Source organism: Gallus gallus, chromosome 3 (assembly GCF_016699485.2).
Source record: "Gallus gallus isolate bGalGal1 chromosome 3, bGalGal1.mat.broiler.GRCg7b, whole genome shotgun sequence".
Lineage (NCBI taxonomy): Eukaryota > Metazoa > Chordata > Aves > Galliformes > Phasianidae > Gallus > Gallus gallus.
In genome coordinates this window covers 18,982,753-19,009,141 of record NC_052534.1, presented here as the reverse complement: position 1 = coordinate 19,009,141, position 26,389 = coordinate 18,982,753, and the positions used below count along the sequence as shown (strand labels likewise).

The 26,389-nt window shown below is 39.9% G+C and overlaps 1 long non-coding RNA gene across 1 annotated transcript; it reads left to right on the top strand.

The window, feature by feature from the left end:
- LOC107052951 lies at nucleotides 1-25,435 on the top strand. Its single transcript, XR_003074565.2, has 3 exons — nucleotides 1-4,523; nucleotides 5,818-10,597; nucleotides 24,714-25,435. It is a non-coding gene; the product is annotated as an uncharacterized LOC107052951 (long non-coding RNA).
- The last annotated feature ends 954 nt before the right edge of the window (nucleotides 25,436-26,389 follow it).

The window sequence follows — 26,389 nt, the reverse complement described above, 5'->3', positions numbered from 1 at the left end:
TCTTATAACCCCCATTTAGATGTTGAAAACCATTTGAATAAGTACTGCACTAATGGACCAATGGTATTTTCCATTCAACAAGTAGCAGAGCTGCAAGAGGAGAAGGAATACGAAGTGCTGGGGCAAAGGAAGTACAGCCATCTCCTCCCTGCTGCATTGGATGTGGAGCAAAGAAGCCACCTCGTACTGAATGACCGTGCAAGGCCGGTAATTGTTACCCACTCTTAGACCATAAGAATGGATCTATGCAGCTAATGTCTATTTTAAGTGCAGAGGAATGCTGCGGTCATGCTGATACCACTCTGTAGACACTGCTGGCAAGTGATAGCATGACATTTAATGGCAATTACTGCATGTATAGAAATGATACTTGCCACTGGAAAGCAGTCGCTGTAGGAATGTTGCTCCTGCTCTCACAGTTGCTCTAAGCTCTATTAGAAACTGGGTTTTCCCCATTTTTATCCCAACATTTGTGTAATTTTAGCTTCTATATTTTGGAAAATACTGCCCTATATTTCTGGCTCACCCCTAAGTTATCTGAAGTAGAGCAGTATGAATTCAAGCAGAAGAAGGCAGAATTGTCTCAAAATAACAAGCAGATTCCTTTTAATGCAGTGGAAGTGGTTCATACATTATTTTTGCATGAATCAGACATTTATTTTCTAAGGAGAGACAGGGTGGGAGGAGGAGGGAAAAGTCTTTTTACTTAAATCCTCTCACAGTTCAATGCTGAATATCACCTTCTAGCAACAAGGCAGCATACGCAAGGCTTCTTGGTTATTCTGCTGCTGGAGATTAGCTGTTTTGATTCATGAGGGTGTGTTACCTCACCCCAATTACAGAGCTACAGTGGAAATGGTAAAAACAGGCAGTGTGAAGGAAGAAAGGGAACTTTCCTAGCGTTCACTGGTCATTCACATGAGCTGCATGGGCAGGATGATATCACTCAGTTGCCAAGAACAGAAAGCCAGTAGTAGAAAATGAACAGTTATGAAATGAAAGGAGTCCTACAGCTGCTAGAAGAGAGAAACTGGCTTCCTTTTGTGCTCTGACCTTTCTTTGTATCATACTTTCAACCGTAGTGCCTTACAGACAAGATGGCACCAACTAAACCTAAAAAAAATGACTAACTGCCAAGATAATTCAAAGAATAATGAAGTTACAACAGCAGCAAAGATGCAAAGAAAACTGATGTGTTATCTCTTCCTGGAGCTCACCACAAAAGAATAAAATGCTTCATCTTTAAAATGAATGGGTCTAAAATTTGTGATCGCAGCTCTGCTTATCAGGACGTGCTGATGGATTGGATTATGTGGCAGTCACATGGAGGAGCCTTTGCTCATGTTTGATTTTATAAAATTCGTTCTTTTCTGTGACACTTTCATACTTTGGGGAAACTTGTTTGTTGATAAGTACTTGAATTAACCTTTTAAATAGAAGGAATGTCTGCAATAAGTTCAGCTTTCTATTAAGACAAATCCTGGGACTCACTTGTGACTCGGACTGCAGGAGGAGAAAAGTCAGAAAATTTTCTTGTAGTGCTGCACATGTTAAGCAGGCCTTGGACCTGGGCTGCTCCTCACAACAGATGTGTGAGGAGGTCAGAGAGTGGGTGCGGACTTGGCTCCTGTGCTGCTTTGGCCATTGCCACTGATCCTCGAAAGTTCAAGACCTACCCCTGTGTGCTGGTTTTAAAGAAACACCTGTACGGAGCAGGAAAAGATCTGCACGTGCCAGTTGCATCAAAGAAATGTCCCTTTTGCATGCATCCCTAGGGACCACAGCTCACATATGCTATTACGGCTGCCCTGGTGTAGCCCTAACGGTTTTGTTGTGTCCCTGGCTGAATACCAGTGAAGGTTAATTCCCATCAGTATCACAGTGTTTCTTACTCAGTTATGTGGAGTCTCATGATGCTGGTTTTCTTTCTAGGTGATAGAATAATGATATTATATGAAAGCCTTTGCTTCCAAGGACTGTAGGACAGAACTGTATACCCATTTGAGTAACCTATAGGATATACAGAGCACTATGCCATTGAATAATGATGTGGATTATAAGCATGAAGTTTCTTACTAGAAGACAGCTAGGATCACTTCTTGCAATATAAGTACCACTGAAACAAGCCTCTGTTTCCCTTATCTTCTTTTGGAGCTCTTCTACGCTTGCTTGCCCAGATGCTGAAGCAGACAGAAATTCATCAAATAACTTCTTGTCTTCAGCTCTGTTTCATGAATATTGCTCATCTTCTGAGCTGAGCATGTTTGGGAGACAAGACAAGGGAAGTTTTCTGAAAAAGTCATCTTAGAAGCCCCAAAAATATGGCATCAAATGCAAGAAAACCAAACGTATAATTTCCGTGCTGGTTTCATGGTTTTTTTGGACAAACTCTTCATTTTCAGATTTTAAAGTTGACAGCATATATTCTTTCACTGTGTACCCAGGTATTTTCTCCCTGTTTTTTCCCCTGGGTGCTAGATACAAGAACAAATCCAATACACTGATTATAGTACCCAGCTTTCAAATATAGAGTAGAAAAGAAAGAGGAGCTGGTGAAATTCCTCTCTTCAGCCTTTATTACCAACTTGACTAGCACTCTTCGCAGTCCTTACATTTGAGCATCCTTTCTTCAGTGGAGTAGTTGAATCAGAGGTGGAAAAATGACAGTAGCCCATCAGGCATGTGCTGGACAGCGTGGCTACTGTTGGAGCAACACTGCCTTGATTCCCAGCCAACGGCTAGAAGAAGCAATAAAAACAGCCAAAAAATTGGTCTATTTGTAGTGTCTGTCAGCAGTTTATGAAAATCATACTTTCCCTGAATCATTTTACCCATTATATTACAGCTTTGACTCAGCAGTTCTGTAAGTCCAGTAGCCACACGAAATAATACTATTTAACAAGATACAGCCTGAATCACCTAATCCATAGACAGCCATGTCTGAGGAGATGACAGGTTTAAGTGATGAGTCTTCTTGCATGTGTACACCATTCCTTGGGAATCCATCGCTTTGATTTAAAAGGTACATTGTTATTGGTTTGATCCTTCCAACATGTGCTGAAGTTCTGTGTCTTTTGCTGCAAAGGATTGCTTAGCAGTTTTTACTAATGCTTTGGAGGCAAATTGCTTTCCTATGTTTTATATTACAAACACTTGTTTTGGTCTGGTTCTGTGAGGAATTGTGTAGTTTAGGCTGCCAATTAAAATCATGGTAATGGAAGGCATGCTGAATCTCATAGATGTGCAGTGCTATTGCAAGATTGGCCTCAGTAAAGACTGTGGATACTCTGATTGCGAGGCTTATACCAATGAATCTTGAGCTGCAGTACACCAGGCTGGCAGAACTCAAAGGAGCAGTAATTTGTTCTGTTGGGTACCAAAGTCAAAAGATATCAATTTGTATTTATTTCGCTATGAGTAACCTGGTGCCTGTCACTTTCTTAGACACAAAGTGGAAGATGTTTGATTCTGAGCACTTGAGATGTTCATACAATGTGCTTTAAAAACTCAGGAATTTATTGTGTTCATAAGACATCGTCTTCCTCATTCACTACTTATTTAATATATCTTTGTTGGTAGGACAGCATATTTAACTATTCATTAAAATGTTGTCTTTTAGTAATGCTTAAGCAAAGCTTTGAGCTCCATATCAGCACCATGTTTGTGTGCACGTCCCAGTGTTTGTAGTGGATAGGAGCAGGCAAGAGTGTTTGCTTTTATACATGGGTAAACATCTAATTTTCTGCTTCACACTAAGCAGTGCATATGCTAGGCTGTGCATTCACCATTACTGAAGTGTGTATCTGAAAACCAAGGCCTTGGCCTTTTTTGCACCCTGAAAGCCTTTATAATATTTCTTGTTCACCTCAATAAACATCCTGCTACCAGTTATTACTTACTACCCATTGCACATCTGCAAGAGGCAGTTAAGTTCAAACTCAAGGAAAGTAGGGACCATTCTATGGTACTCTGTGTATTGGATTTTTTTTCTTCTTCTTCTTTTTTCTTTTTTTTTTTTCCCCATGGCTACTATGTAATTAAGAAGTAATTAAGAAGTAAGCATTCAGGAAGGAGAACACTCTGCATGAGTCTAGTTACATCATTTATAAATGGCTCAATGCTGGCTTACCCCTTCTCTGGGGTAGCATGTGGAGAGATCACGCACCAAAACAAGACCTTTGGGTTCATGGGACTTAGAGACTGTTATAGAAAAGTCCCTGACCTTCTATTTTGTACTTCTGTTTCAACTCTGTCTTGTATCCATGAGGAAAAGCCATTTTTTCTACCAACACCATGCCTCATATATTGCAACTCACATTACCATGAAACAAGACGACTTGATTCTACTTACAGTTCCATCAAAGAAAGCTAAGAGCTACCTGGATAAGCTGAAAGTAAACTAAAGCCATGGTTTGAATATCTTTTTGAGGAATCACTCTTCCTGCCTGGGAGCCAAAAGATAAAATGAAAACAAACAGAAAATGGCTGGTAGCTACTGTTACTTGGTTATGACCTTTGCAAAGGTAAGATGGATAAATAGATACAAGTTCACTTAAAGGAGTCAGAATTATAATTTATGCTTAATAAATAAGTGGTTGCCAAGGCCTGAAACAAGCAGTAGTAATGATGGTAGACGTGGGTGGTAACTTATGCTACTGATGAAGTACTCACTTATGTTAGTTTTTACTAACTAAAGCTAATAAATACTTTTAGGAGAGAAGATGGGCTATAATGTAGGTGAATAGATGCAGATAAATTATGTTGGCTAACTGATGTCACAATGACTCCTGTTCTGTATTAATCTATCATACCTTTATCTTATAGGAAATTCAGAGTATGACTGAATGCTTTTTCCTGAAACTGTGTCATTCTATTCTGAAGCATCTAAGTCTGTAGGCTCTGTTTCTGTCTAGGTTTAACAGTTCTACTGAACAGAATTATTGAATTATCACAAGAAAATCTTGCCTGAAAATGCTTTTTTACATTTCTTAAAAGCCTTCCACCTCAGTTTTGCAGGTCCAATGGATGTAGACATGTCATTTGGTTAAAGCCAGAGTAAAGGAATGTTATAGTTTTTATATATATTGAGAATTTTTGAGGGCTTTTTCTTCAAGAAAAGGTTCAAATATATAAATGACTGGAAAAAAATGTTTCCTTTAGCTTTGAGAACTGTAGCCAAAAAAAAAAAAAAATCAGTGAGTTTGGGGTTTTAGGTGAATCATTTTACACTCTTTTCCTGCCAATTCCAGAAGGAGTTTTGGTTCTGGTAGCAATGCTCACTCTATATATTAAATATACACAGACTCTGCTCCGCCATCACATATCATGTGGTTTATTCAAATCTAAAACTGACAAGCAGTAGTACACACCTTTGTATTACATTCCATTTGATGGGCGCCAGTGAGCTGGACACTGTTGTGTCTGTGTCTGCTGTGGCTTCAGCTCCCACAGATAGAAGTAAACAATACCCGAGGCAAACTCTGCAGAGACTAAGCTTCCACCCAGTCTTCTTTAATCTTCAGCCAGTTGGACAGCTTGGGAGAACTTCAAGAATCCATACTGTATGTGAAAGGGAATCCCGTACTCTTTTTTTTAATACTTTTTTTCCAGTCATCACAGTCTAGTCTTTGGGACACCGTCTCCCTTTACTTTTTTGTATTTGTGTGTCTCTAGGTTTCATCAATCATTGCCACTTATAGTGTATGTTTCCACATTGGAAGAATATGTGGTTAGAATTCAATATTCAGTACAAATGCATTTCAACTAATTCATGGATGCTTTGTAAGGTTAAGTTTAAGCTCCCTCTAATTATTGCAGGAATGCAAGTCAAAGTGCCATCCCATATTTACTTCCAGCTCAGTTGCATTCCAGCAGTGGACAGCACACTCTGCCCATATGCATGAAGCTTACCAGAAGCCAGACATCTCCCAGGACAATGGCATGTTTGTCCCATGCAGGATCGCAGTCTATGTGCAAGGTCTGTGATGTCCTGTCTCTGAACAATAGCCAGAACTGTGACTATACTCTTTGCAGTCAAAGTCTTTTAGCTGTATTATTAAAGTTTTATTAATAATAATAATAATTAAAAAATCATCTAATTAATGTCAGATATCTGCAAAATATGGATTGCATACATGTGAGTAGATTGGCTTCTCTGTCCATAATGTAACTTAGTATTTATGCTTGCAAAGCTGCGTGAGAGTAATCTTTGATCCATGGGTGGCATTCTGTATCCAAACTTGCAATACAAATAATATTTATATTTTCAGTCAAGTCATTTATGACTATCTGACATTAAAGGAAAGCCAACAAGATAATAGTTTAAAAAAGTAACATTCACAACTTTTTTTTTCCCCCTAGAAATTGCATTCATGTTGCCAGGCTCTCTTTCAAACAGATTGTTTTGTGAGTTCTAAAACCTAGCAGCTAATTTCTTACATATTCATAGTACAAAACAACATACACTTTATCTGGACTCTGCCAGACAACTGAATAACTGGAATTTTTGCTGAAGATGTAGAGAAAAACTTTGCATGTAACATTTAATAAATGATTGGTTTGTCCTATTAACCCTTTCTTAGTTCTTTGTTTAAAGTTGTCAAGTTATTCATATATTTTCCCCTAAATGGTAAGTATTTTTTCTCATTAAGATTGATTTCCTCAAATTGTTTTGCACATTACCAGACGATTTTAGGTATTAAGGAGTCTATTTAAAGGCATGAAGAGACAGACAGCTGCCTGCATCATGTAAAAGCAAATAACATTTTTCAGGGAATGATGTGGCCGACAGCCAGAGCAGGTGGTTAGCTGAGGAGGAAAGGGCTGGGCCAGGACATGGCTGGGAGGGTAGAGGAAGGTAGTACAGGAAGTTGTGTCTGTCGATGACTCAAAAGTGGAATTCACCTCCCGGAGTCACTGGTGAATGTCTGCCAGAGCTGTGCTAGGGCACACTACAGGGCAGGAGACTTTATGTGCATGACATAGAAAACTAGATCTTGGCCATTAAATATGAATATATGAACCCCCTGCCTTTGTCAGAAAAGTAAGAGCAGTAACCCTGATATCCTGTCTTTGTTTTACTTCGTATTTTTAGATTTTGTCTATGTAAAATCATCCTGAAGCATAATGTTTTTTCCTGTCCCAATACTTACTTTTTTTTTTTTTTTTTTTTTTTTTTTTTAGCTTCTAAACATTAACAAGTTCAGATATAGAAATGTCTAAGAAGTTAGTAAACCTACATGTTTCTCACTGATCACATTCCCTGGACCTCTTGGAAGGTCTGAACGTAGCACCATAGCTCCACAGCCACAGATGTTTTTTGAGACCACATAGTGGAAGTATACTCATATGTATGTGTAGAGAAATAAACACATATGTAGTTGATAGAGATGGAAACGATGTAGAGGTAGGTGCATGAGGGCTGCTCTGATAGTAATCCTCCTATGTTATTATGCTGGCCCTTGACATCAGAGATGGATGTGGTGGTGTGGAAGTAGAGGTTGAATCTTCTCACCAATATCCTATTACTCGATGCTTTGAGAAAATGGCAGCAGAGGGACAGTCTGACAGAATGGCATCTGACATGCATATGCACACATAGCAAAGGTATGGAATTGAATTCCTCCATGTGGAAAAAATGGCACCCATCAATATTCATTGACACTTGCTGAATGTTCATGGATACCAAACAGCAACTGTCAGCACAGTGAAAGGTGGACTGCATAGGCAAAGTTTTACTAGCAACAGCACTGTCATAGCAGCTGTGAAAAAGTTGGTCACCTCTGCTGGTGCAGATTGTAATGAATGCAGCATGCAGACTTTTGTTTATTGCTGACCAAAAAAAAAAAAAAAAGCATAGTTAACGGTGATGACTACATTGGAAAATAGCATTATGTAACTGAGAAAATGCTCTATCAATTAGTGTTATTGTGATCTTTGTACCTCCTGTAGTTTCCATGGAAATAAATAGAAGGCATTACTTTCGGAGCAACCTACAGATGTAGGTTGAGATGTAAGAATAAGCACTTCTAGTGGAAAAGCTAAGTCATAGGCAGACACAGCGATTGAGCACCTGGTGGGCAGGCAGGGCCAAACCAGGGGAGCTCAGGTGCATGCAATGTATCTGAGTGACCAGGAGGGCTGGAGCCAGGATCCACCCCTTCCCAGAACTCATTTAAGGATTGGTAGGGGAAGCAAAAGTATCTTGCTGGAGATCCTTGTCTACCTGAGGCCTTTTGAAGGTAAGCAGATTTTCTTTCTCTCTCTCCATGGCTGCTGCAATTGGACTTGTTCTCAATTGCTGCAGCCTAGGACTTTGCAATCTCGCTATTGTTGTGCTTTCTATTGCATTATAGTGTTACACAATAGCATTATAGTGTTACAGCACTGATAAGCTATCCTGATCAGAATTTGAATCTCAACTATTGAGCAGAGGGGGACAATTACTTCCCTCACCTTGATGGCTATGCTTTTTTTGATGCTGCCCAGAGTACAGTTGGCTTTCTGCTCTGTGAGCACACATAACTGACTCACATTCAGTTCTTCATTTGAGCATTTTCTTATGAGTGAAGTCTACTTGTGTTTTGCTTTAATAGAAAGCATACAAAATTATATGATTCCACATTCCTACAGCTACTACAATATAATGTTACGAATAATGTGATGGAAGCAGTGTGTCTGTGAGCAAGGCTTGTGTGAGGGCACGCTCAGAGTTACAAACACAGGTACCTAGATCGTGTGAGTAAAAAGCTTGTGGCATTGACTGCAAAGCTATGAGCTGGCTGAATACCACAGTATTGTTAGGCTTTCAGAATGTACAGGCTGTCAGATAGTTCTCATCTGTCATCTTGAAGGGGTCTCAGATGGAATCTCATAATGTCTGAAGAATATCTTTCAGCTGGAGTGAAAGCATCCATGATGTGACGCCTTCTACCTGAAAAGAAAGAACTTAGGAAGGGAAATGAGAAAAAAAGGCCCTCTGTCAAAACCATGAGTAGTTTAGTGTTACAATGGAAAATAATATCAAAACGGTTAAAAGAGCACTAAATTTTTTCCATCACACAGATTTCAGTAATCATGAATCATACCATTTTGCAAGCATACATTTGGCATTATTTCTTTCAGTACTGAGCGCCCACATTGTCTGAGCATATGACACTTTGCTTGTCAAAGGTCCTCAAATTTCTTCAAACAAGTCAATTGGGTGACAACACAATTGGCTAAAGAATAAGCACAATTACAATAGCATGTTTAATATTGTTTTATGATTGCCTTCTACTAAAATAGGATCTTAAGAAAGCATGACAATACTAACAATTGTAATTACTAGTTTAGCTGGACACAGTACAACTGCTGGAACAGAAAGGGAGATCACTTCCAGGTGCAGTGAGGCATTGCATTTCTTACTGCTTTGGGTGAAATGGAGATTGCATGTGTCTCAGAAATGTTGCATACAAAACTATAGCGGATTTTCTGAAATAATGCTGAAACCAAATGTTTTTGCAAGTCAGTGTTTTTAACAAGTATGGGAAGGCAGTGGTGGTAATTTCACCAAGCATATTGTGTTACTTATCTCTACACAATGACTCAGTAAAAAAAAACGGAGCAGCTCTGGCCTTAGTGGAAGCAGTATGTAATACCCATACCCCACAGTGTCTCTGCAAGTGTTCTGGGAAAGTCTTAATTGCAGACAGGAGCGAGGGTAACTAAAGGAGTTACAGACTGTTTAAAGGATGATAATGAGTTCTTATACGCTAACAGCTCATGTAAGACTTCTGGGGATGAGGGACTACAGGGAAAATGAACTCATGGATGCCTGCAGTACGGAATAAAAACTTCCTAGACGTGAGGGAGCAGGGTGGAAATGATAAAATTTATTCATTATATACTTTGCTTATATTATCATGGATATATTATTAGTATCTTCATGCTAATTTTTGTCATAAGTGAATACCGATATTACAGCTTGCCATCAGGGGCTCTGCTTTGCCTCTTGCAGCAGCTCTTGCAAAGCCAGATTGATTGGTGTGTGTGTATTTCACACATAAATACAAAGGAAGAACATCTTGTGTCATGTTCCAGTACCTCAGGAGATTAAAGGTTATTACTGCCAGATAATCAGGTACGTCAAGATGCCTTAGGTAACAAATGGTAATTGTGTTAAGCAGTAAATCATACATAGACAAATCAGGTAAAATTAGATATCCATTACGAGTGCATTTGGCACCAATCAGCCTTTTTCATTTTTATGATATAGCGCTAAATTTAATTTGCAGCTGTATAGTGTTATTCTCTTCTTTGTTATTATTGTGCTGTTAGAAGTTGACTTCCTGCTGGAAAAGGAGATGAACATCTGCATGGTAGGCTGCAGGACTTGTCTTCTATTTCTACATGAGTGTTTTTAAATCTCTTCTGTTTCACTTTCTTAAAAACAATTATCCATCACAAATCACCAAAACTCCATGCTGTGCTGGAAATTCCTCACCTGGAAAACCTGCATTGATACACCTGTTCCCACTGAAATCCTTCTGGGCTGAGGAGGATGGATTTCCCTGAAGGCAGCCAATTTTGGACCAAAGAGTAGTTCTGATGAAGAAAGGTAATTTTAATGGAATAGCTCAGATATATTTCCACATTTGAAAATTTCTGATATGTTTGTTAAGAATTTTAAGATGAGAGAGTAAACTTTAAAACTTAAAGAACTCTATAAAAAGAAATTTCCAAAGACTGAATTACAGTTCTGCAGGAAGGGAGTTGTGCACCATCTCCACACAGCAGGATGCAGCCAGGGATGTCCCACTGTTTGTTATGAGGCCCATATTATCAACAATTCCTGTAGAGTCTCTGAGGCTTTTTGTTTTGAGGGAAAGAATTCAATTTTGTTGCATGTATTATGTCAAAAAGTCTATAGTGTTCAGTGCAGTCATCATAGGTCCTGCAGAGCCACAGCTTTACTGGCGGACTACAGACCTCTAGATTTTATTTGCAGAGTTCTGAAAATACTACTAATAAACCTTAAGGCTAGACTCTCATCACCATGGTGGTTCCAGGGTTAAGCAGACACAAGTCATTCCTGAGCACTGACTGCAGAGCCAGGAGCAATGGTAGAGTTGGTGTAAAGGTAGGCATATAAAAGCTTCTCCAGAAGAAATGCTGCCTATCTTATTATACTGTCCTATCACATCAGAGGTGGATGCTGGCAATATGGCAGTAGAGGGTGAACCTTCCCACCAATATTCCATTACATTTTGTTGCCACGTGACAGATGGCAGGAGAGGGTGTGGAATTCCTCTATGTGGAGAAAATGGCACCCATCAACACACATTGAGGCTTGCTGAGCATGGATGGAGAGCAAACAGTAGATGTGAGCACTGTGAGGCGGTGGTGGTTGTTTCAGCAGTGGCATGGTGATGTGAAAGATAAGCCACTTTCTGGATGGCCATGCAGACTGCTGTGAGCACAGCATGCAGGCTCTGGTTTACTGCTGGTGGAAATGCATAGCTAATGGTGGTGTCTGTGTTGACAAATAGTATGTAGTACTTGAGAATTTGTTCTATCTAGTAGTGTTGTTGTGCTCTTTGTATCTGTTGTAATTTCCTTGGAAATAAACAGGAGGTATTGCTTTCACAGCAACCTATGTGTATCTCTCTGGCAGACTTCTTCACAGACAGAAAGAAATTAATTTCTTTCATACTCACCTGCCTCGTCCTTACAAATGACAGTAGGATATATATCTTTTTTCTGTGCACAGTGGCTTTCTCTCTTGTGGAAATCCACCATACTTCCTGTCAGGTGTCTTACTTTTGAAGTTTGCTTGAATTTATGGCTGGGTATGTCTAAGGAAATGTCACCATGGAGATATTAAAAACCTGAGTGGACACATGCCTGGGCCACTTGCTTTGGCTGACCTTGGAGGTTCCTTCCAACCCCAGTGCTCTGTGATTCTGTGAAACAGAAGCCAATACAAATTTTCTTACCATACGCAAATGAGATTAACATTTCCCACACTCAGAGGATTCTTATAATTAACTTACAGAGGAAAATAGGAAACAGCACTTAGCACTTGCTTGAAGGTTTGCAATCTCCCTCAAGCACTTAATGACATGGATGATGATGACGTATTTCGTATCACGTATGTTTGAAGAGTATTATAGTTATTTTTGGCACACAGTTCTGCTCCTTCATTTTCACCCTTGCTTCTGCTCTACGAGTGTAAAACAGAAACTGTCTTAACAACACGCTGATCACTACAGAATTGTGTAAGGAATGTTTCTTGCAGTTAGACTTAGCTTCCTCATCTTTTCAGCTGGTCATAAAAACAAGTGACCCAAATCAGGACCAGCAGACTTCTTAGATAACATAATTTTTCTCAGCCAAGAATATTCTGAACCTGATATCAGCTCTGAAAGGCCACTCTAACTGCATTATCATGGAGCAAAATGCCTTTGCAAGACATCCAGCACACTGAAGCTCACTGAAACAGTGTACCTCAGACACTGTCTACTTGAGAGCTGAAGGGGAAATTCAAGCTTATCTATTGTACAGAGAGATTTCCACTTAGAGTTGTACAGCCTGTTTGGAATAGGTAGGGGATAGCGTGTGCCCACTTGAACGCTGTTCAGACTCTCTTGTACCAAGCATCCCCTCAAACGGCTTCAAACTGGAAGAGGGTAGATCTAAACTAGATATTAGAAATTCTTTACTGTGAAGGTGGTGAAACACTGGAAAAAGTTGCCCGGGGAGGTTGTGAATGCTCCCTCCCTGGAAGCATTCAAGGCCAGGCTGGATGGGGCTGTGAGCAACCTGGTCTAGAGGGAGGTGTCCCTGCCTATAGCAGGGGGTTGGAACTAAATGATCTTTAAGGTCCCTTCCAACCCAAACCATTCCATGAAATCTAAAAATTTATGAAATCTAAAACTCATTTTAATACTCTGCATGAGCAGCTGTAGTACGTGATAGAAATGTGGCTGAGCAGGTTTTAGCACAGTTAGGGTTTTCCAGGGAACATATTGTTTTTTCATGTTCAGAATGAAGTTTATTGTGTGAGGTCCCCTACCTACTCACCTGCTATTTCTCACCTCTGTACAGTTGGCATGGGTACCTGAGCATTAATATTTGGTTCAGCTTTTGGAAAGGGGAAACCTTGGGTTGTAGATCATTCCGCCTGGCATTTAGATTGAATGTAATGCATACCTTGGAATGTTTTGCTTAAACACATGCAAGTATCTGGAGACTTGAAGCCTAAGGCCCTATTGTCTAAGTACATGTAGTGTGAAGTTAAATGCTTCTTTGTTTAGCTATTAGTTTCTTCTCAGCTGCTGCAATAACATCTGTTCCAGGCTGCAAGCCACTTTAGCATACAGAAATAGCCTTCCACCTCACAGTCTTCCCAAAGCTCTTACTATTAAAAAAAAAAATCCTCCCAAAAAAAGCAACTATTATTTCTTTACATTACAAGAGTGGCATAGGTATTTTCAAAACACAGGAAAAGATAGTGCTGTAGAGAATATATTGTCCAAGCAAAGATACAGAATGGTGAGAGGAAAGGCTGTAACATGGAAACCGAGTGGCAAGGTTTCTAGTTAAAATATTATTTTGAATTAAAGAGATGTCACTAAGCTCCTTTCCTGTTATGGAACAAGCTTTAAGGATCAGGTTGACTGTGTGTACGAGAAAGAGACAAGAAAGTTGGTCTTGCAGTCACGTTCTCAACATTACCATCCCCAAAAGGGCAGAAATCAGAAGGCCAAACAAAAGAACCAGACAATTCCACTGAAATCATTATTTAGACAGATTTTTACTGAAGAACGGGGAAGAGAGGTAGAAAAAGATGAATTAGGAAAAAGCTTCTCAAAGCAGCTTTTTGAATAGCCATGCCTGCTTGCACCAAGCAATTAGGTGTCAGAAATTTGAATGCCGTGGTAGAAGACAGTTTCTGCCACAAAATTTTACGAGTAATCCTATAAGCAAACCTGCTACTCTGCAGGTGATGAGGCTTGGTCAGCAAAATATAGCAGGCCTTGCCAGATGTGGAACTGACAGATCTGTGGTTTGTGGAGCTGCCTACAAAATTTTAATATGGGTGATAGAGGATTCAAATTGCTACTTCAATACAAATTTAACATCTACGCGAACACTCCTGACTTCTGATCAATTTCCCTTTCTGCATTTGTTCTGACAATTCCTGAGTTGCTGGTTACCACTCTTGATTTATTTATTTTACAATTGCAACTGTTGGACAAGTTTTTTAGTAGCTGTACAGAAGGTTATTTTGCTAAGTAAGTTCTAGAAAACTGTCCCAGAGAGAAGAAACTTCTAACATGCATTCACAATGAAATTTTTGTTATTTATTGTTAGTGCTATATTAATCTTTTATGAAGTGTTAAGCTTTACCCATAGCATGCTTAATTAGAATGCTATCTATGTACTATATCCTTTTCTGAGATATATTCAGGTATGGAAAGTTTCTAAAATGTTCAATGAATATACATAGCATCAAATATTCTCTATAAACATACATAATGAATTCCATAAACTTCACCTCAAGGTAAAATATGCCTTGAGTATAAGAATCTCCTCTTTTTATTAGTCAACATAATATTCCCCAGGAAGTTAATGGATGCTGTTACCTATGAAATCAGTGATAAACTTCAATCGCATCCATGTTTACTCCTGTCAATTTGAAGTTAACAAAACTTCTTAAAAACCATTTAAGCAAAATATGATAAAATGTGGGAATGTCTGACAGTAGAAATGTGAGATTTGCTCATATACAAATCAAAAAGTATCATAAAACAGCCACTGAAACATTTTTCCAATTGTCTGTAAAAGGAGAACTCAAAAGACCTACAGCAGGAGTATAGATGCATGCTCTGGGGACGTTTCTGGCTTTCGGATTCTTGCTTTTTTGCTGCCAAACACCAAAGCCAAACATATTGCTAAGGCTTTAACACACATTTTCATCCATAAAATATCTTATAAAATAGATCCCCCAAACATTGAATGTCCGCCAAAATGTCAATTACATTTTTATGTCCTCTTTGAACAATGAAGTATTTATATTAATAAAGGCTTGCTATCATAAATGAATATTATGGAAACCACCATTCACAGTTTTTTAATTAGTAGTAAGCACCACAATTAATGATAGAGATTCTACTCTCTTCTGCCTTTAAGTTCTCTAATGAGATAACAATGTTTTGCACACACACATACAAATCACCGAGGTATATTGCAGCAGGAATGCATGACATTTGTTTGATTGTGTTTTTCTCAACGCTGCTTACAAGTAATTGACATTATTCTGCTGTGTGATTAGAGTCCAATCTGGTTCCTTTACACTGTGATTGCAATTAAGCACAGTTCAGAAAAGATGCCAGCTATATGTTGAATTTTCACTTCCAAACTTTGTAAGTATGTTATTGGATTAATTTAAGCTGTTCTTTCATACTCAAAAGCATCATTGGTGTATATAGATAGTTTACTGGCTAAATGTAAAATTTCCTTGCATGCAAAAACTGCAAGTGAGAGCTCTAACACTAACAAGTGCTCAATTCCAGCATCAGTAGATTAAACAGTAGATGTTTAACACATGGAGAAGCTTTTATTCTGTAGCCCAGAAACCTAAATGATATTGCATTACCACTCCTGGCCTGGTAATGGAGGTTGAGGCAGGGCCTGGCACTGAAGCTTGCTTTGAAAGCAAGCCGTGTTCCAGATTACTATTTCCTCATTTCAATTTAAATCTGATCTACTTGCAACTGATGTTGAGTGTGGCAGATAAGGTCCTGGACATCTAATTTATATTTGGTTATTTAAGGTGAAATTTTCCAGCTATGTGCTGGAATAACACTTATCCCACTGAAGGCACTGCCAAAGCTAGAATAGTTTGCACAAATCCCATCCTCACTAGCCATTGAAATGTCTAGTGAAGAAACTGGGAACCAGCTCTAAGGTTTATACAACTACCCAGAAAATGCATTGGCTTTAAATTTTTTTTCTCTACAAGCTTGGCCTCCTCACCTGGCTCCCTGCTGAAATGAGCAGGCATATCAGGCACAAAGCCTTCAGCGGAAGTCCCTGGGGACAGTTGCTCCTTCCTTCCTCATCCTCTAGATACTGAGCATCTGGAAGGAGGTAAGGCATCCCATAAACAAGGGTTGCCTCTGCTATGAAAATGCAGAGTCTGAATTTGGCGTGAATTGACAGGCAAACAGAGGGGATGGCGAGAGGGGGAAGAAGCAGAGAAAGAGTGAAGAGGAAGACTGGGCAGCAATTTGCCTAAGTAAACTTCTGAAGTGATATGTTCTTCTTGGTGGAGACAGCTATTTCCTTTCAGTAATGGTCTTACTTTCACCCTTTTTTTTTTTTTTTCCCCGTGTGTTATCAGAAGCAATGCTTTATGGTTCTCTAAATGCTGTGAAGAGTCTATAGATTTCAGTAACGCTATTCCAAAATCTTACTGTCTTCTTGGAAAAGGACAGACACAAAAGTGTGCTAGAGAGAAAGGAAGAGCCAGATGTCACTTGTTAAGTATATGTGCTGAGCAGAATGACAGGAAGATTTGGATGCATGGAGAACCATCAGGGTATTCATTCCTCCAGCAGGACACGCTCCAACATGTAAACTATTGCTGAATGTCCTTACACTCCTGCAGCCCATAGATTCCACAAGGGTGAGAACATCACAGAGCCTTGCAGACATTCTTGTGAGCTAACTGATTTAGGCTAGGAAACTATCCAGTTTTGACTTCAGGAATTCTTAGTAATACCCACAACATCCTTGACTAAGTGTTGCCCATAGTGAGCTGGCCTCACCAGGAAAAATGAGTGCCCTATAATGAGTCAAACATGACCAGCACGGGTCATCAGTATCTTTGCCAGGCTGAAAAACTTGATACAATCAGGTCTAGTGAGACTGGATTCCTCTTGCTGTCTTCCAATAGTGACAGGTAGCTGAAATAAGGATTTGGTGTTGGAACTATCTCCTTAGACACAGAGGCTAAGGGGGCTGTTTCTCACAGGATTAGAGTAGATTAGTAGCCGGACCTCACAGTCTAGGCACTCTACCCTATAGCCCCACAGTAGAAAGCTGTACCACCACCTGGATGTTACAGGTGAGTGCCTCTGTGGCCTGGTGCCAGCCCTGGCCCACCTCTCCTTGTCTCAGGAGGGCTGGGGAAACAGCTGCAGTGTGTCTACCAGGCTTGTGGAAGTATGGAGTTTCTTGGCTGAGGACATGTCCTACATGTCATATCCAGGCAGATCACGTTCTCCTTGTGCAGTGTGAATGAAGCACGGTAGGCCTGGCCAGTCAGAAGACCAGTTCTAGTGCACGTGAGCAGCAGCACACCAAAAGGCACACTGTTACAATAAAACACACCAAGTGGATCCTCCATGGGTGGACCTATGGTGATTTACACTATGTTGAGAGTCTGGTCCATTGAGTCAGTATATTTAACTGACACAGCTGATGGAACATTAGTGTTCTGTGTGGTCTCAAGTGCCTGTAAGTGCAAGACTTGGGGCGCTGCTTGTGAGCTAAGTGCTCCTTTCTGCAGCACAATAAGCATAAGATACTCAGACGTGATAATGATGGGAATAGATGTGGAAATATATAGACAAGATTGGTCTCTGTTCAGAAGGCTGTCTCTCCCAGCAATGCACCAGAAGAGAGGAAAAAAATCAAAAACAACCAAAACAGGAAAGATCTTTCTCATTTACAAGAAATCACAGCTCGTTCTAAATTTATTGTTAATATTCTCATTCTTTATGTAGGTCTTAGGAACAAAAACTCCCACTGTCTGCTGAAATAACAAAGCTAATTGCAGCCAGAGTAAAACTTCAAGATTTCCACTTTGAAGTGGATCTTGTAGTTAACAAGCTGGGCATGCCTTGATACAGAATACATAACAGTGTACCTTGGTTGAATTGTAGAAGCTAGAGATGGAAAAGACCTATTAGGTCATCTTTTCCATCTCCCTGCCAAGGCAGGATTGTTCTCTGCCAATGCAGGATTATTCTCGAATGTTTTCTAGTCTAGTTTTAAATGACTCAGGCTGTGGGGCTTCCACCACTTCCCCTGGGAGGTTATTCCACAAGCTAATAGACTTTGCTGTTAGGAAAACTTTCCTGATATGCAGCCTGAATTTTACTTTGTTCCATTGCATCCTAGTTCTCCTTGTTATAAGTGTATTACACTGCCCTAGGTAATTTGTCTCCCTGCCTGGTGTTTATGACCTTCAAATACTTTGAGATGGCTTCAGAATCCACCTTAGAATGGATTTGAAGTAGCATTATATGCTACTGCTGTCATGCATAATATATGTTTAACATCAATTATATGATCATACTTAAAACATATTCGTATTTTTTGCCATCGTGCTGTGAGATCCTCCAACAAAGAGCACATATTGCACCGTTTAGTAAACCCAAACTTGCCTCCCACTGTTTGAAAGCGACTGTTCCCAAAATGATTGAAAAGCACCTACAGCTTGAAAAATGCCTGAAGCTACTTGATCATGCCATGCTGACTTCCACCTGTGAAATCACAATACGTGATGGGTTAAGCTAACACGAATGCTTTCAATATTGTCTTTTCCATACGTTTTCCAGGTGGGCATTTCAGAGTGAGCAGCTGACAGGGAGGTGGGAAGCTCGCTCGCTGGGGATGGGGAAAGAGGAGACAAAGGCAAATCACTCTGTATGTGTGGTCTCTGTTGTAGAACAGGAGGGCAGTTTGGGTTAACAAAACATCATGTACATTTGAAGTTGTCAGCACAGTGTGTGTGACAGCAGATCCCTTGGGCTGGGACACTGGGACTGACAGGTTCCCCATGTGGCAGGGACACACAGACAGCTCTCTCCCACCTCCAGCTAGGGAGGAGGACAGGACTGGGGATAGTCAGGCAGGCTTTGCATGATAGAGCCTATTGAGAATCACAGATCTGTAGCGGTTGAAAGGGACCTCTGGAGATCATCTGCTCCAACTCCCCACTACAGCAGTTCCCCATAGCAGGTTGCACAGGCAGGTTTTGAGTATCTCCAGAGGAGACTACACAGCCTGTTTGGGCAGCCCGTTCTAGTGCTCCATCACCCTCATGGTAGAGTTTTTCCTTGTGTTCATTTGGAACTTCCCATGTTCCAGTCTGCGCCCATTGCCCCTTCTTCTGTTGCTGGGCACCACTGAAAAGAGCCAGGTCCCATCCACTTGATTCCTACACTTCAGATATTTATAAACAATGATGAGATCCCCTATCAGCCTTCTCTTCTCTAGGCTGAACAGCTCCAGGTCTCTCAGCTTTTCCTCAAACATGAGATGCACTAGGTTCCCAGTTATCTCTGCGGCTCTTCACTGGACTCTCTCTAGGAGATCCCTGTCTTTTTTGGACTGAGGAGCCAAGAACTGGACACAGCACTCCAGATGAGGCCACACCAGGGCAAAGTGGAGGGTTCACTTCCTTCAACCTGCTGGCCATGCTCTTTTTGCACATCAGACCAGTTAATTTACAGCTGAATTATCTGGCAAATGACTTGTCTAAAACCACTCTGCTATAGTGGTACTGCAACCCATGGAGTCCAGTAGAGGGCAAGAGCACAGGTCAAATGCTGTTTCTTTCTGTCTTCATTTTATTTTATCACTTATTACTCACCCTACAATTTCTACCCTCCTCAAGGAGCACAGAGTTGACAAAGTATATTTCCTGTTATTTTTAATGGCAGTAGTAGAAGTTACTTCAGGTAGAGCATTTCTGGATTTTTTTTTTAATTTTTTTTTTTGGAGGATGTTATAACTTAAACAGACAATAGCTTTGGTAAACCTAACCATTTTAACTCTGAATGTCCGAGGTACAGAGCAATTGCCTTCATGTTGCAAACACTTTTAGACATACACTTTACAGCATATTACAAAGGAATCAATTCATTGACTAAGCATTGATGATTCATGAGAATACAAAAGAGCAACATCTGTTTTGTGGGAATCCAGTTAAAAATGGGAGGTACGCTTTTCTGACCCTTATGACTATGTAAATGCATTCAATTATTTTATTCCTGTAAGAAACAAATATGGATAGGATTATTTTGAAATACAGAATGAAGAACGCAGCAAAAAATAATTTGAAGATATTATGTGTAATACGGATAATAGCAAAGTTAAAGTTGCTTTAGGCATAATAAGCATATTAGGAACTTAGATTTGTTGAATCTTTAAAAGCTCATCAGTATTTTATACAAAAGAGACTAACCTGGCTCCAAAGACTTTGGGGAACCTTAATTTTTATTCTGACTGAATGCTTTAAGCTTACAATCCATATATTCTTAATATTTAATGTTCATATGCCAATGCAGTTGGACCACACAAAGCTGTGGGGCTCTAAGGAGAAATAGCTGTCCCTTCATTCTCCCGTGCCACTTTCCCCAACACAGGCGGTGACAACTTCTGCAGTGCCGTGTCACACATTTCTGGATGAAAGGGACAGGGAAGCTGGAGTACCTGGTTGTGCTGTGGCCTGTGGGGTCCGTGTGTGCTGAAATGGAGCTGGGCATAGCACACTGGGTGAACCCCGACTGATTCTGGGATGCTTTGGTCAGCATGCTTCAGAGGCAGCAGAGAAACTCAAGAATCATAGAATTGTTTGAGTGGGAAGGGGTCATTAAAGGTTATCTAGTCCAACTTCTCTGCAATTAATAGGGACACCTACAGCTTGATCAGGTTAATCAGAGCCCTGTCCAGCCTGACCTTGAACATCTCCAAGGATGGGGCATCCACTACCAATCTGGGCAACCTAATATCTAACATTCTCTAGCACTGCAAGAACCACTACTGAGCTGAACACTGCAGGTATAGGAGAAGAGTGGCACAAGTAGTAGATGAGAAAGTGGCCGAAATAGCACAACACCAGACATTAATACCCTTACTCATAGTCAGTAGCATTCTGCCTCGTAAGCCATTCCTTGTGGCACTTCTAGTTCTGCTCCCAGAGGAAAGTTCTATTAAGTCAGAGCATCACAGGATGATCTTAGTGTTGAAGACTTAAATTAGGCAATCATTGAAAATCCAAGAGACATTAAGCAAGAGAGGGCCAGACCTTGTGTTTCTGTTTTCTTCAATGAAATGTGGTTTAGGGCCTTTAGGGACAATTCATGTGTTTTTACTGATATTGGTGTGAGAAGCCAGCTGAACCGAGTCCCTCCTGCCAGTGCAGCAGTAGGACTGGAGAAGACTTTGCAATTGTTTGTTCAGTGAAAATGGCAGATCTTAAAATGTGCAATTAAAAGAAAACTATCTAATGTCAAACCAATTAAACTCTTAGGCATCCCTAATGACTGCATTAAAGGCGTTACTATTCAGTGCAAAAACAAATGGTGCTAGATGAAGTGCTTGGCACTCGCATTTCAAATGATGCTAGTAATCTGGATTTCTCATTATAGAATTTATGCCAGAATAAGCCTCTTGCCAAAGATGATTTAACTATTCACTGTGTCAAACTGACCTTGTGACTCAGAGAAAGAGCGCATTAATTGCTATTTCATTGTTTCATGAAAAATTAAAAACTGGGCAGTGTTTCAAAATGTAAGCTCAAATTATAAAAACATCATCTCTATTGGCAGCTGTATTTAAAAGTACAATATCCTATCTAATCTAAACTAAATCAGTAGTTTCTTCTTCCCTTGAAATGAAGGGAATTCCCTGACAGTAATGTAGGACTTACTCTGAAAAGGATGCCTTTACCCTCCCAGCATTCAATTACAACATTAACATTTGCTTTTTCTATCAGTTCTGCACTGGATAAAACGAGACCTTAATAAGAGTTTCAAAGTAACATAAGGATAAAAGGAAGAAAGAGTAATGATGGCAGAGTTTAAAGAAGGGGATAGGGAGATACATTGTGCTATTTATTCTATTTCATTTTACCGTGCTTCAGAATAAAACAAAACAGCGTTTAACTCATCCAATGGGACAACAATAGACAGAAATAGATATGTGCCTTAGATCCACAGGTATTTACAAATTTTAAATTCTTAAATTCTTTAGAAGTTTTAAAAATGCCATGGAAACACTTAGATATTTATTGCTTTTTACTAATGCTGTGTTTGCTGGTAAAGCTTAGTTGTTGCAAAATCTCCATGATTGGGTTGAGTTCATATCACTTATGTTGAATTTTAATAATAAGGTGTACCAACAACTGTTTTTAAGTTTAGCGCTACGCTGAATTTGAATTTGCAATACTATAACTAACACAGTGCATTGCACACTGCTTATTTCTTTTGCAGACGTCATTAGATCCTTAATTCCTTTAAAGGAATAATAAAGACAGCAATAATACATGTATGTATTATTTATAGAATGCTACAAATACAGAAGGTGTTTTGCAAGTAAATCATGACTGAGCCATGACTAAGTGCAGTATGTGCCTTTGGCATATTGTTTTGTGACTTTATGCTGACGGAGAAGGCACAAGTTTTTCTCTGCAGGAATGCCTGCCCTTTGCCAAGTGTCACTGCAAAGCGCAGAGAAGAAAGAGGTGAGTGTGGTGTTTGAAACCAAGCTCCTCTTTGCTCTCTGGAGATGCCCCACTTTCTGACAGGCTCCCACACCCAGAACAGAGGTCCAAGAGAACCAAAAATGGTATAATCACCCTGGGGAAATTGCAGGTATGAATTACCAGTGAATACACTTGCTGCCCTTTGCTAGCCACTGCTCCAGGCAACTGCTTCTGCAGTCTGTATAGTAAGGCTGGTCCTGCATGCAAGTAAATAACAGGGAAAACTGCATGGGTTGCATGGGTTTGCAGTGAAATTACTGTTATTTTCTCAAGATGTCATTTATTGTTTGATGAAAGACAGTCTGGATGGCCAAATGGAGGCAAGTGCATTTTGGGGGAAAGCTTAAATGAGGGGAAGGCACACACAGTGTGTGAAACAAAGGATGGGATGTGAAGGATTGATGTATCTCAGATGGGGAGTTATCAGCTACTGGTTAGTCAATTTCATAGAATCATAAAATGACTTGAGTTGGAAGGATCTTAAAGCCCATCCAGTTCCAACCCCCAGCTGTGGGCAGGGTTGCCACACACCAGGTGATATTTCCCACGGTCCCATCCAACCTGACCTTAGGCTCCTCCAGTGACGGAGCATCCGCAGTTTCTCTGGGCTGCTATGCCAGTGCCTCACTGCCCTCTCAGAAGAGGTTCCAGAATATAACCCTATTCTGGACTAAGTTCTGATTTAAACAACCTCAAATATATAAAGATGTCGATATTGTTGTTGTTAGATTTTTGTTTTTCTCACCACCTAGCACCTTATTTTATGGCTGTTCCCATCAGCATGGTGGTGTTCAGAACAGCATCTTCATCCCATGCTTATGCTAGATTCTGCACCTGTAGAATAACCTCTACTTCCCTTCTAAACACAACAAAGATGAGACAGATGCAGAAAAGACAATAGCTGATGTAAAATAACCTGCAGTAAGTGAACCATATTCCACTGCAAGTGTAAGAAATGGTGCTACAGTCCACACTGAAGGCTGAGCAATATACTCAACTCAGAAAAGCCCCAAATTGACTACAGAAATCTGCCTCTGGGATCTCTGTCCCCATACTTTGCTCCTCCTCAGATGCATTTTCTCCAATTCTTGACTCTATGGAGTGCTCCTTGCCCTCCCCCTGTATTCTTTATGTCAGATGCAACTGTATTCACCTGCATGAAGAGATTTCTTTCTTTATCTGCTCTGTGATAGGCCACTGGACTCAACCCCATACCTGCTGAAATGTATCTCTGGTACCCTTATTCTTTGCTAATATGTTGTGTAAAACAATAGGGTTAGAGATAAGGCAGTATTACATGAATAGGTATTGCTCATGTGAACAGTAGAAATGGTACATCATACTGCATGAATTCATCTGAAATTTGAAGCTGACCATTTTTGAATCACCCATTCAGAAGGGTCTGCACATGCCACTGCTATTTACTACTTTTATTCTTTCTTGCTTTTGTTGTAGTTGTTGTTGTCAAATTTTAGTGATTATGAAAGATCATTTACAACATCATTGGTTTATGCAAATGAATTGGAATGGGGAGAGGGATTGACAGTCGATGCAAAGGGCTTCCAGCGTTACTCCTCTTCAATCAAAGTATCATATGCTGCAAGTTACCCAATTTGTTTCATTTGTACTCTCCACTATTCAGTGACAATGTGAAATATGTTCTCTGTTGCTATCCCTACAAGAAAGACAGGGATGTCCTAAAGTAAGACAGGATGGGGCCATCGGGATGATCTGGGGCTGGAACATAGGAAGGGCTGAGAACTGCATTTACTCAGTTTTGCCAAAATGGTGATTGATCATTTTACTGTGCTTTTTGGCTGTGTAATGGGAGAATACATACAAGGTGGAGGTTAGCTCTTCTCAGAGGAGCACCACAGCAGAAGGAATCAATGGTCACGAAATGCAACAAGGGAAACTTTGACTAAAAAGCTGTAGTGGTCACTGGTAATAACAATAAAACTTGGTACCATTCATGGATAAATGCATATGACTAAATTAAAATTATTCCATGTTTTTATGGTTAAACACAGTTGAGAGATAGCTTGGCCACAAAGAACTTAAGGTTATTCTTAACCACTCATTTTCATACTTGTTTTCTTGACACCATTGTAGATGTGGTCTAGGAATCCAGTGGAGAGTAAGAAAAATAACAACTGTTTTTTATTAACAGCAAGAGATTAAATCAATTCATTGGACCTGAAACTGCATGAGTAGGTGAGGCAACATTCCAGTTCATCTCATTTCCAAAATACGCCTTCTCACACTGAAGCTCCACAGCAGGATATGAAATCACAAACATCACATCATCAGAACAAATGCTCATTGCAAGACTGTGAAGGCAGGACACCATAAATCAGCTGCTCCTGAGAGCTGTTGGGTTTGGACTTTTCTGAAGAGAAATGAATTATTTTATGACCTGTCATTGTAAAATGAACATAAAGAAAATAAAAATATAGCCACGAATAAACTGTAATTTAATAACTAGACTTGGCCAAAAAGCAAGAAGTCCCCCCCAGAATACTCCTGCAAATGGGCCTTGATTCAATAAAATACTGAATCATCGGCTTAGCTTTAAGTGTAATTCCATCTCAATTCTACAAATAATTTAAGAACTTGATTAAACTTAAGTAACTATGTATGTTTCTGTATTGAAAGCATCATGTCTGTTTGCATGCTTAATTAATCCAATTCAGCCTCAGTCACATCTCTCTATGTGCTTGCTTGCAGCAGTTCACACAAGGGGATCTCTAGCCACTCGATTTGACTTAAGATCCTTCTGAAGTTATGCAAGTGAGTATTTACACCAACTATGCTTTGCAGACATTAATAAAGGTGGATGTATTTATCCTGCACACTAAATGAAATAAAAATAAATGCCATGCCTCTCATTATCCTAATAGAAACAGATTTCAAATAAAATTTCAAATAAATCTGATTTCAAATAAAACTGATTAATACAGAAAAAGAAATGAATAGTTCAAACATTAAAGTGTGCTTACAAAATCTGCAGTGTGCTGTTGGATATCCCAAAGGCACAGTGCAGAGCCTAATGAAAACTGAAGGTATTCTGTCATTAAATGATTTGCTCTGCTGTTGCCATCATTTATTTCAGCCAGTATGACTGGCTGCTTGGCATCACTCTGTGCTGTATAGACTAAGCAGAAGGTGCCAAACTTTTCTTATTTTAGCATTATTAGTGTTACTGTTGTTCTTTTGTTGTTTATGGCTTTGTTGTTGGTTTCAAACCACTTGGTGCTGGGTGTGGTAAGCAGAAGCCCTCACTCTGGGAAAGAGACCTCTCTGTGTCCCTGCAGTTTCCAGAAGTGGTTGTTATTCCTTTTCCCCTGGTCGCACAAGGACCATTGTGCTGCCTGAGTGCTCACCATCACTACGCACAGCATCAGAAGATTATCCTGCACAATCCAATTCCTGCTTGGCTCCACTTCATCTCTTGTTGTTGTTTGTGTTGCTTAGGGTACCAAGTCATTGCTGCTGCTGCTTCTCCTTGCCTGTGCTTCTCTTAGTTCCACTACTACCCCCTGCTGTAATCTCATACATATAAACTAACTCTTGGATGAGCCAAATGAGTCTGCTGGGAAGCATGTTGGACACTATTTCCCCACAAACACCCTTTTTAAACTGAAACGACCTAAACAGCATCAACAAAATCTTTAGACCTATTCTGATACATAGACTCCCTTTTTTTGTTTGTTTGTTTGTTTTAAGCAAAGAAGTAAAGATAAAGTCCTTGGGATAATGGATTTTGAATTAAATAGACCCATCTTCAGACTGGCAGTTTTTCTCAGCTAGTAATGAATTTTCAGCTCTCAAAGAATTTATCTGACT